This window comes from Hemicordylus capensis, chromosome 1, assembly GCF_027244095.1.
Source record: "Hemicordylus capensis ecotype Gifberg chromosome 1, rHemCap1.1.pri, whole genome shotgun sequence".
Lineage (NCBI taxonomy): Eukaryota > Metazoa > Chordata > Lepidosauria > Squamata > Cordylidae > Hemicordylus > Hemicordylus capensis.
The window spans coordinates 191,262,285-191,272,489 of NC_069657.1; the positions used below are offsets into that span (position 1 = coordinate 191,262,285).

Here is a 10,205-nt window from a genome sequence, read left to right on the forward strand (position 1 = left end):
GCCCGCTTCCCACAGCGGCCAGCCGCCTTGCTGCCAAACTTCCCCAAGTGGCCCACTGCCAACTGCTCACTTCCTGAAGGGGCCATCTGCCTTGCTGCTGAACTTCCCCAAGCGGCCCAGCACCAGCCACCCACTTCCCAAAGTGGTCAGCCACTCTCGCGAGTGATGCTGACTGGTGCCCAGCCAATCTGACACCTGCGACGCCCAGCCAATCCGCTGAGTGCTGGGACACATCCCCACGCATCCAAGACAGGCACATCTATGGGTAATAATTATATAGATATGACATGACATAACATAACATAACTCAAGGTTCTGGTTTTGACCTTTAAAGCCCTTAACGGTTTGGGCCCGGGATACCTGAGGGACTGCCTGCTCCCGAGGGTTGCTGCCCACTTGATGAGGTCATCTGAGGGGGCTCTGATTAATCTAATTTTAAAAAACATAATTAGATCTGTTTTTATATTTTAGCATATTTTAATTGTGTAATTTTTATAGTCTTGTTTTAACTTTTTCTATGTGAACCACCTTGTGATTATTTTGATGAAAGGTAGTATATACATTTAGCAATAAACAAAATAAATAATATAATATAATATAATATAATATAAAAATTCAGAATGCAGTGGAGCCGTGTATGGGCTCTCTCACTGTGTCTTCACAGCCTCTTGGAGCATGGGCACTTCGTTATTTAGAATTTCAGCCACATTGAGTATAACATCTCAACCATATCATCATCCAAGCCCAAATCCAGGACACAGAGAGGACTTTCCAATGGCAACATGTTGGCCTTCCTCCACACATATCAGGTTCATTTCTTTCTGGATAACTGCCAAAGTTTGAGAAAGCATTGCAATGTGTAGCCAGTGCCAGGGATCAGCAAGGTGGGTGCCAGGACCCTGAAACAAACAGTAGGCCTACTGAGAAGGTTGGAGGAAACTGAACAAACTTTCATGTCACAGGCCAAACCAGATGAGACAACAGCATTTCCATATGTTACAGACACAGAGCTGCCCAAATCATATAAAAAGAGGGGGTTGGCTCCAGTTTTTAAAGCAAAAGAGATGAATGGCTGAGGAGTGCAGAACCCTCCACCCATTCTCAGCTTACCTCCCAACAGTCTAGATCTTCAGATTCTTTTCTCCCAGCTGAGCCTCTGATATGAGAAGTGACTTCAACGAAAAGAAAAATACATGGAGAGAGGAGTCTGGTAATGGAGAAAAGTGTTGACTCTAAAGCCTAGTTAATACCAGAGGAAAGCAGAAAACCTCTGGTGCCTCAGGGATAAACTAGATGCAACAGTGACAGTTCAGTGTGAGATGCCGCAATCACTTTAGAAAGCTGTGGATAAGGGATCTGGTGTGAAAAGCAAAAGGAGTGTGTAGGTGAGGGAAGCTGAAGCCCCTCCCCTCCTGTGGCTTGAAGGTAGGCAGTACAGTTTTGTCTTTGAACAAAAAGAATTGGCACCATTGTTTCTAGTTTAACTCCAAGACACCTCAGATCTCTGTTTTTTTCATAAGTCTCCGAGACAAGCTACACATTAAATAAATGCATAAGTTGACATAGTGAACTTGTTCTTTCCAAATTAAATAAGATCCTCAGGAGCAGGACCATGGCATAGGGAATAGGGATGTGCAAACTGATTTGCCCACAAACTGATTTGGGTCAAATTGGGGATGATTCAACTATTCAATTGAATGAAAACGAATCACCCTGAAAACAAAGAACCAGATTCAGGGTAGAACAGAATCACCCCCAATTCAGGCGGCATCTTGAGGCCCATTTTGGCTTAACATTCCGAAACAACTCTGCTGGATGAGCACTTGCAGACGCAAGACATGCAAAATAAAATCACTTCCTTGCTGCATGTATTGCCACAGCATAGGCCTTCAACTGGGCTCTATGCTGTGTCTTATCAAATTCAAGATGAGTCCTCCTCCATTTGCACTCCAGGCCCCAAATGGTGCTTCTTTCTGGGGAGAGCTGGTCTACCAGTTGGGATCATTGGATAGACCAGCTCTCTGAGGAGGGCTGGTATGCCAAGTCTGGAGCAGAGGGTGGGTCTACCTGCCTATCCCAATTGGTAGACCAGCTGTCCTGGATTTCCAGGGATAGCTGGTCCCTTGGAAAACCAGGAAGTGATGATTTTAAAAAATTACTAGCTGAACCCGCACAGAGCATCTATGTGCTAGTACTTGTTTGCTCCCCTCACCCCCTACCATAGTCCCCTCACCCCAGAGACCTCCCCACCCTCTCTCTCTCTTCTCCCCTCTTTGTTTCTTTCTCTCCCTTCTTTATTTCTCTCTCTCTCTCTCTTTTCCTTCCCCCCCTGGTCTGGTGTGCTCTTGGGCTGCCTTTGCTTTCCTGTCCAGCTCCCAGTTCCCAGCCCACCCTTTTCTGTATGCTAGTTGCTCCCCTCACCTGCCCCTGCCACAGCCCCCTCACCCCAGAGACCTCCTCTCTCTCTCTCTCTCTCTCTCTCTCTCCTCTTCTCTTCTCTCCTCTTCTCCCCTCTTCCTTTCTTCCTCTTCCTTCTTTATTTCTCTCTCCCCGCTGGTCTGGTGTTCCCCATTGTCAGCAGCCCAGCATGCAAAGAGACCACCTTTGCTTTCCTGTCTGGCTCCCTGCCCACCCTTTGCTTTACACTAGTTGTTCTCCTCACCCCACCCAACCCCCTGCCACAGCCCCCTTACCGCAGAGACCTCTCTATCCTCCAGCATGGTGGTAGTAGCAGCTTTCACTCACTCCCTCAGCTCCAGCACCGGTCTCTGATGCCCTTCTGAGGATGACGGCAAGCTGGGGCTTCGGTCCGGCCTGCATGGATGGCCCTCAGTGCACTTTCCCACCCCGGCCATCCTCCTCACGAGGAGACTCAATGGGGTGACAGAGGCTGGCGGTTAGAGCCAACCTGGGCTACTGCTGCCCCTGGACCCTCCCCCTCCCCCTCCTGCTGCCCTCCTGCTCCTCCTCGGCAGCCGCTGCCCCTCCATCTGCCATTGAGCCCTTCATGCCTTCTCTCTCACGCTGTTGTCAGAACTCTTGCAAGATGTGCCACGTATCTCCCGAAATGTGCTATGTATGGCTCAGGCTTTTATATATGGATAAATATCCTCTCCTTGCTCTTTACATTTCAACACAATTTTTAAAAGGTTCTATTTTATGCTATCACTTTAAGATAAATACTGCTGCGATTAAAGGGGGGAAAGCATTTGCACCAGCACTTTGTTCTGAAAAAGTCCTGCAGAAATTTCACAACGCTAGTGATATTTAATTGTAACATAAAAATTAAACACCATGTACTTGATATAAAATCAGGATTGTATGTAAATTAAGTAAGTTTCAACTCATGTCTTCTTACTCACATCTGTTGGCAGTTTAAATAGTTTTAGTGTCATTAATTGTTATAAAAGTGCAAGATTTGCTGTATGCTTGCCACTTAGGACCAAAGGCACAAAAGTCTAATTGAACTAAGTAATTAGTAATTTGTCATTTCCTATTGTCAGCAATTACTTTCTATTGGAAATCCGCACTGAAAATTCTAATTTGAAGTGAGGTTTGCATTTTATTGCTGTCCATCCAAATTAGTTTTAAATTGACAGCTACATTTTCATTAAAAATGTAAAGATATTAAATATACCTGCAGAGACTGAAGCACAAAGTCTGCCACATGAGTTCTTCAAATTATATTGTTGGAGGTTTAGTTGTGCCATTTCTGATTATTAGAAACAGTATTGGCAATAGCTATTGATATGCAGAGCTTTTAGTTTGACCAAACTTTAGCACAGGCCTGATTAGCAGTTACAAGATAGTAGGCCTCTTGTCCTCAAGAATGAACTTATAGATGTTTGTGAGTCAAAAGCTGTCTAAGTGGAGAAGTAACTTAGGCTGATGCTAAAAATGTTAGGAGGGTTTCGACATGGAGGCAGTAAAACAAGTAGCCACAGCTTCCAGTACATTGAAGTAGTACGTACATTCTTTGGGGCCTGGTCATGAACAATATGTGAGCAAGGATCCAATCAGAAAGCAATAAACTACTACTATCATTAAAGGGTATAAAATAATATATTTGATTGTACAGTGTTCTCTGATTTATCCAGAAGTCCAGGTACCTTCAGCCAGCTGAATATCCCAGTTTTGTGCCTACTACCCTGATGGTGGTGAGTTCTGAAATAAAACCATGCAAAGGTAAGATACTCATCTTTCTTGCTGGGTTCTGAAAAAGCATTGCTTGTCAGTAGCACTCCTGGTGACAATTAGAAAATTTTGCCTAGATTGAATCTGTTCTTCTGATTTCTAGTGTTTCACTTTGGGCATTGGCCACTGCTCAGGTGAACTATCTGATCTAATTTTGATTAAAGCACTCTTACAATATGCTTGGCAGTGAATGAGTTAAAAGTGAAATCCAAAATAACTTCTTTTTATTCCAGCTGCACAGAAGTAATAGTAAGCAGCATAAGTGAGACACTATTTTTGCCTGCCTTACCAATGAATAGTTCCATGAAAATTCCAATGATGGTACTATTCATGTAAGAACAAGCATCTCCTCATCATGAATCACAACGCTTCCTTCCACCCCACCAACCCCCAACCCAGTTTTTAAGGAACTCTGGGATATCTGGGAGTCCCACTTGCTTTTCCCAATTCTCTATTTTGTATGAATCAGTTGTTAGGATTATTGTGCTAGAGAAGAAGGGAACAGCACGGATTTAGATAGCTGGCCTTAGCAGCTTTTCCCCGTGAGGATTTTATGCATAGGCACAAGAGTAATTTTTGATGGGTTGTTTTCTGGACTCCATTAAAACTATCATTGCTCACCATTGTGAAACAATACCAGTATAACATGATACCTGTGGTGGCATGAATGTGCTTTAGGATGCTATAATACGTGAGAAGGCAACAATTTAGAAACGTGTTGTGCCAAACAAACACAAATCCTTTCCAGCAAGCTTAAAATCAGTTTCCTCCATGCAGAGATATTTTCCTTGCCTTCTGCCAAATATGAGGTGCGTACCTAACGCCTAAATGTTCAAAACTTAATGGTAGCATCCATTTTATTTTGATGTACAAATTATGCCATTCATATAAAGGCACTTACTGCAATATAGAACTATATACAGTCATAACTTCATAACAACCTTTATGAAGCTTCACCATCCTCAAAGCAGATATTGTGGAATCTCTCTTTTGATGTAAATGGAAATAGAAATATGTTGTGATAAATAATTTAGCACTAGAGTGACATAATTATTTAAACAAATTTCAGGGTATCACCTCTTTCTGCTCCTTCTTCAAAACAACTGTTCCCATTTGTAGCAATGAATGTTCTTTAAATGATGTTCAGTATGTGTATGGGGGTCTGAGAGGAAGGCACAAAATCTAAAAAAAAATTTAAAAGAAGAGTTTGTTGAGTAGTTAACATACAGCTTGATCCTATCTATGTTTATTTGGAAGTAAGTCCCACCGAGTTCAATTGGACTTTAAAATAAGTGTGCTTAGGATTGCAGTCTTCATATATGAAACACAACTATCTTTGAACTGTCCACATGAATATTTACTACTACTGTACTACAAATATTTGGGGTTGATCACCTCATCAAAAGCATGAAATAATCATATTCATGGATCTTTTCTCTCAGAAAAGAAAGTCTAATTGCTCCCACATACCCACAACAGAGGCATCATGCAAAGCAAACAGTTAAATGGAAGCCAAAGTTAAATATATAACTGGAATATTCTTGCTGAATTCAAACAAAAGGCAGCAGCTGTAGTCTAGCAGATCTGTTAGTAGAAGTTGAAAGTGTCGACTCAATGTGCGGCAGCTGTGAAAAAGGCAAATTCCATGCTAGGGATCATTAGAAAGGGGATTGAAAATAAAATGGCTAACATTATAATACCCTTATACAAAACTATGGTGCGACCACACTTGGAGTACTGCGTACAATTCTGGTCACCACATCTTAAAAAGGACATTGTTGAACTGGAGAAGGTACAGAAGAGGGCAACCAAGATTATCAGGGGCCTAGAGCACCTTTCTTATGAGGCAAGACTACAACACCTGGGGCTTTTTAGTTTAGAAAAAAGACGATTGCGGGGAGACATGATAGAGGTCTATAAAATCATGCATGGTGTGGAGAAAGTGGAGAGAGAGAGATTCTTTTCCCTCTCACACAACACTAGAACCAGGGGTCACTCCATGAAATTGATTGCCAGGAGGTCTAGGACCAACAAACAGAAGTACTTTTTCACACAATGCGTGTTCCACTTGTGGAACTCTATGCCACAGGACGTGGTGACAGCCAACAACCTGGATGGCTTTAAGAGGGGTCTGGATGACTTCATGGAGGAGAGGTCAATCAATGGCTACTAGTCGGAGGGCTGTGGGCCATCTCCAGCATCAAGGGCCTCTGAGTACCAGTTGCAGGGGAGTAATGGCAGGAGAGAGGGCACGCCCTCAACTCCTGCTGTAGGCTTCCAGTGGCATCTGGTGGGCCACTGTGCGAAACAGGATGCTGGACTATATGGGCCTTGGGCCTGATCCAGCAGGGCTGTTCTTACGTAAGTGTTGCAAAACAAAAGAAGAAACATTACTGGGAAGGGACACGGTCTTGGAGAATGTTCACCATTACATGACATTGCAGGAAAATAACTTTGAACTGGAAAGGTCTAGCAATGCCAGTAGTGAACGATCTCAATTATTAACCCACAAAATGAGGGATAAGAAAACAATGTAAATGCATAATTGTGTTCCTGATGGCTCAATAATTACTCACTATGGCATGGGATCTTAATTGCTGCAATATGATATATTAATGTGTTTTTGTTCTTAATTTAGGTGAAATTAGGATTAACTTCAGTTTAGACCATTTTTCTTCAGTTCAAACAGATCACTTCAAATTGAAGATTGTACATTGAAAGCATGTACATTTCCCACGGAAACCTATTTCACTAAGCATGATGTATCTCAGCTCACTCTATTAAGTGGATATTAATTAACACTACTTTACAATAAAATTCCTATGAAGTAACACATATTATATATAGACATTAAAACCCAAAGAGCTCAGCAAAGAGTTCCCTGTGATTAATGTTGTGACAAAGGAAAGTGAAGAATCATAATGATTTATCACTAATTAGTGACAGATGTTGTCTACAATTCTTTAAACAGATGAAATGGCCTCGATGCTATATCTCTAGCAAAAAAGACATCATGTGGTCGTGGTAAAAGCGTGGGAATCGGTGATGTTCCCATCAGGCAGTGTTTGGTGGATTCAACAATCCAAAAGGAAAGGAGTCAACTGGACTCCATTTGTTGATGTGGCTGCTAATGCTTTCTTCACATCACAATCAGTTTTACTTCTTACTGTATTAATAGGAGGCTGATTATAATTAGATGTTTGATATATACTAAAATCTTCCAATAGAGAGATGGTTGTCAAGATTTGGAGGGGAGGGGGGAAGAGACATGGCTCACATCTGGCAGTTAATTCCAAACAATAGAAATGCAGAGTGTATTTAAAAATCTCTATTCTCCCATTTATGCAATTGTGCTTAATTGCCAATAAGGCACTGAGCAAAACAGAGAATTAAATTAAAAGTTCAATAAACACAGATCAATATTCTTGTAAATACCAAGTCTATAAAATGATCTCCTCCTTAAATGTAGTTATACTGCAGGTGCTGTGCCATATCATCTCTGTTTGAATTTAGTTGATTGTTTTCCAGTCAAGCTCAATTCCTCTCTAATAAAAGCATGCTGGAAATCCAGGCACGATGCCAGCAAAGATTACCAGCCAGCCTCTCTTATTCCTCAACTATTGCCGTCTTCTGCCTCAGCATTAGCTCACAATCAGCTGAATAAAGAAGTCATCTTCCGTCCAACATGTAAATAAATCATCAGCTCCACTTACTTTACCACTGGCTGTTTGTCATTCAGGAAAATAATGGTTAATCAATGGTTAATCAATGAAGATGTGTAACGTATTAGTTTGCAGTCCTTCATCATCCTATTTTCTTCAATTGCCTGGGGGTTTGTGTTCAGTACTTACAGAATCGATTACAATTGGGAGTGATCATTCAGCTCATGTTGAGAGCTGTCAGCTGTGCTTTCTCTGTAAGGAGTTTTTACCCTTCTGTTTAAAATAAGATGGTAATACTTAGCTGCATCTGACAAGTGCTAGGAACCTATAGTTGAAACGGTGGGTGAGTGGGACACCCATGACATATATTAAGGAACTAATTGTAACGCTACATGGCACTTGGCAAAACAAAAACTTTTCCTGACTTCACAATAATCATAAGCATTACTGGCTTGCTGTAGAAAATTAAAAGAAAATAGCTGTCTGCTTGAGTCTGATCATGCCTGCAGGGAAGGTCTCAGGAAGGGAAGTGACAATCATGCCTTTGTGTATAACCAAAGTGGGGGGAACAGATAATTCTTCCATTTTTTAATGAACTGGCACTGTATTCTCTATTCATTACGTTTGGGTAGGTCTGACAAATTTTCTGCCAGTCTCAACAGAAAAGTTAAATCTAAACGCTTTAAAAACCATCTTTTTATGCCTAACACAGAGATTCGCAACAACTGAAAACCAGTTCATTGGGTAATATGCCCAGTTTTATTTATTTTTAAGGAAGTATAAACTCGGTGTTGCCAACATAAGGCTAAGACAAGCTTGGCGGGGTTCCCTTAAGCCCCTACGGAAGTTTTAATCAATGAATGGAGTTATTTGCTTTAATTATTGTTTTTATCATTTCCTTTGCAAATCTGTGCCACTGATAGTCATTGGGTGAGATGATGGAGACTAATAATCATTAATGTCTTTCATTATATATTTACAGCTCAACAGTATTGATTAAAAGTAAGTGTAGTATATAATAGTGTCATTCGTGGGAGTTTTAGCTCCAACAGTACCCTCTTGTGGCAGAACGTCTACAGACACATTCTGGTTTGAACACTATTGCCATGCAGAACTGCAAGCTCCCTTTAGAGCTACTTCTATGAAACTTTCGAAAAGCGAAAATATGATTCATGGTCAAACTGGAAGTAATAATGAAAGATCTGTCTAAACCTGGGACTGCCCTAATCACCTTTAGAGCAAAAGGACACATGGGGGAGATGAGCTGGACCTTCCTGCCCTTGTTGCCACCTCCCATCAGCCTCTTCCCCCACCCCAAAAGCACTTTTTGTCCCAACCAAGATCTCTTTTGGTTCTGGGTCTCAGCTAAATAGAACAAAGGCACATAAATATGTCCCTCTCCCTCTTCCCCGCCTGTGTGTGTGTGTAATTTTATTATTATTATTATTTAAGAGAGGAAGTGATGATATACTCCAGTACATTTGGAAGAATTCCTTAGACGTATATGCATCGCAGTGGTTGTCTCGTGCGGAAACTGGCACACTCTGGCACTGCAATTAGAGCTCTTAGCTCTCTCTCCTCTTCCTTCTCTTTTTTAATCATTTTGTTGATATTGGGATTATTTATTTGTGTATTAGATGTGGGCTTAAATTGGATGTATGAGTTGAGTGAACAGTTGTAATATGCTGGGAGAGTGAGGATAAATTGAAGCATTATGTGTTTATTATTGTTGTTGTTGCTGCAGTTTCTTCATACATTGTATTATTCTGAATGCTAAATTATGGAAATGGTGTGTGTAATAAATAACTGGTAACAAAGAGGGAGGGGGGGAAACAGCACTTGGGGAGCTGACCACCTGCAGAGAGGTAAATTGTGGGCAATGGGAGGATTTTAGCACCCAGGCATCCCTTTTGCTCTTAAAAATGGACCCTCCATCCCCAAATGTAAACAGGTGGTATATTAAGTGTCCGTGTGGAAGTGCTCCAGTTGCACTCTCTCAAGGGGCCCTTATTTTGCCCTTATCAAGGGGCAACTCTCCTCTCATTCACAGAAGGAGGTTAAGGCCCTGGTGCACTTAGGATACAACTCTACGTGGCTAGGACAGAGTTGGGTTTAAGCAAGGGGCGTAGCTATAATTGAGTGAAAGGGTTCAAAGAACACGGGCCCCCAGCTCCTGAGGGCCCTCCAGTTCCATCCCTCCCTATTTTCTTCATTGTCTCCCTCACTCTGGGGGACCGCCCGAGAGAGGGATGAACACGGGCCCCCTCTCCCCTAGCTACGCCCCTGTTTAAGCATCAAGTCTAACCTAAGAGTTCTTTGTTAGCATAAAATCTGCTGACAAGGTCCAGT

At 41.9% G+C, this 10,205-nt stretch overlaps 2 long non-coding RNA genes across 3 annotated transcripts; both read right to left on the minus strand.

Annotated features, from left to right (window-relative positions):
• Positions 1-476: 476 nt before the first annotated feature.
• Positions 477-2,918, minus strand: LOC128339798 (uncharacterized). The gene is made up of 3 exons (XR_008313218.1): positions 2,694-2,918; positions 1,111-1,207; positions 477-899 (listed from the first exon to the last, which is right to left on the minus strand). It is a non-coding gene; the product is annotated as an uncharacterized LOC128339798 (long non-coding RNA).
• Positions 2,919-3,987: 1,069 nt separating this feature from the next.
• LOC128339797 (uncharacterized) lies at positions 3,988-8,022 on the minus strand. 2 transcript variants are annotated; one of them, XR_008313217.1, is made up of 3 exons: positions 7,908-8,022; positions 5,272-5,376; positions 3,988-4,164 (listed from the first exon to the last, which is right to left on the minus strand). It is a non-coding gene; the product is annotated as an uncharacterized LOC128339797 (long non-coding RNA). The 2 variants fall into 2 exon arrangements; XR_008313216.1 differs by lacking the exon at positions 7,908-8,022 and adding an exon at positions 7,630-7,856.
• Positions 8,023-10,205: the final 2,183 nt, after the last annotated feature.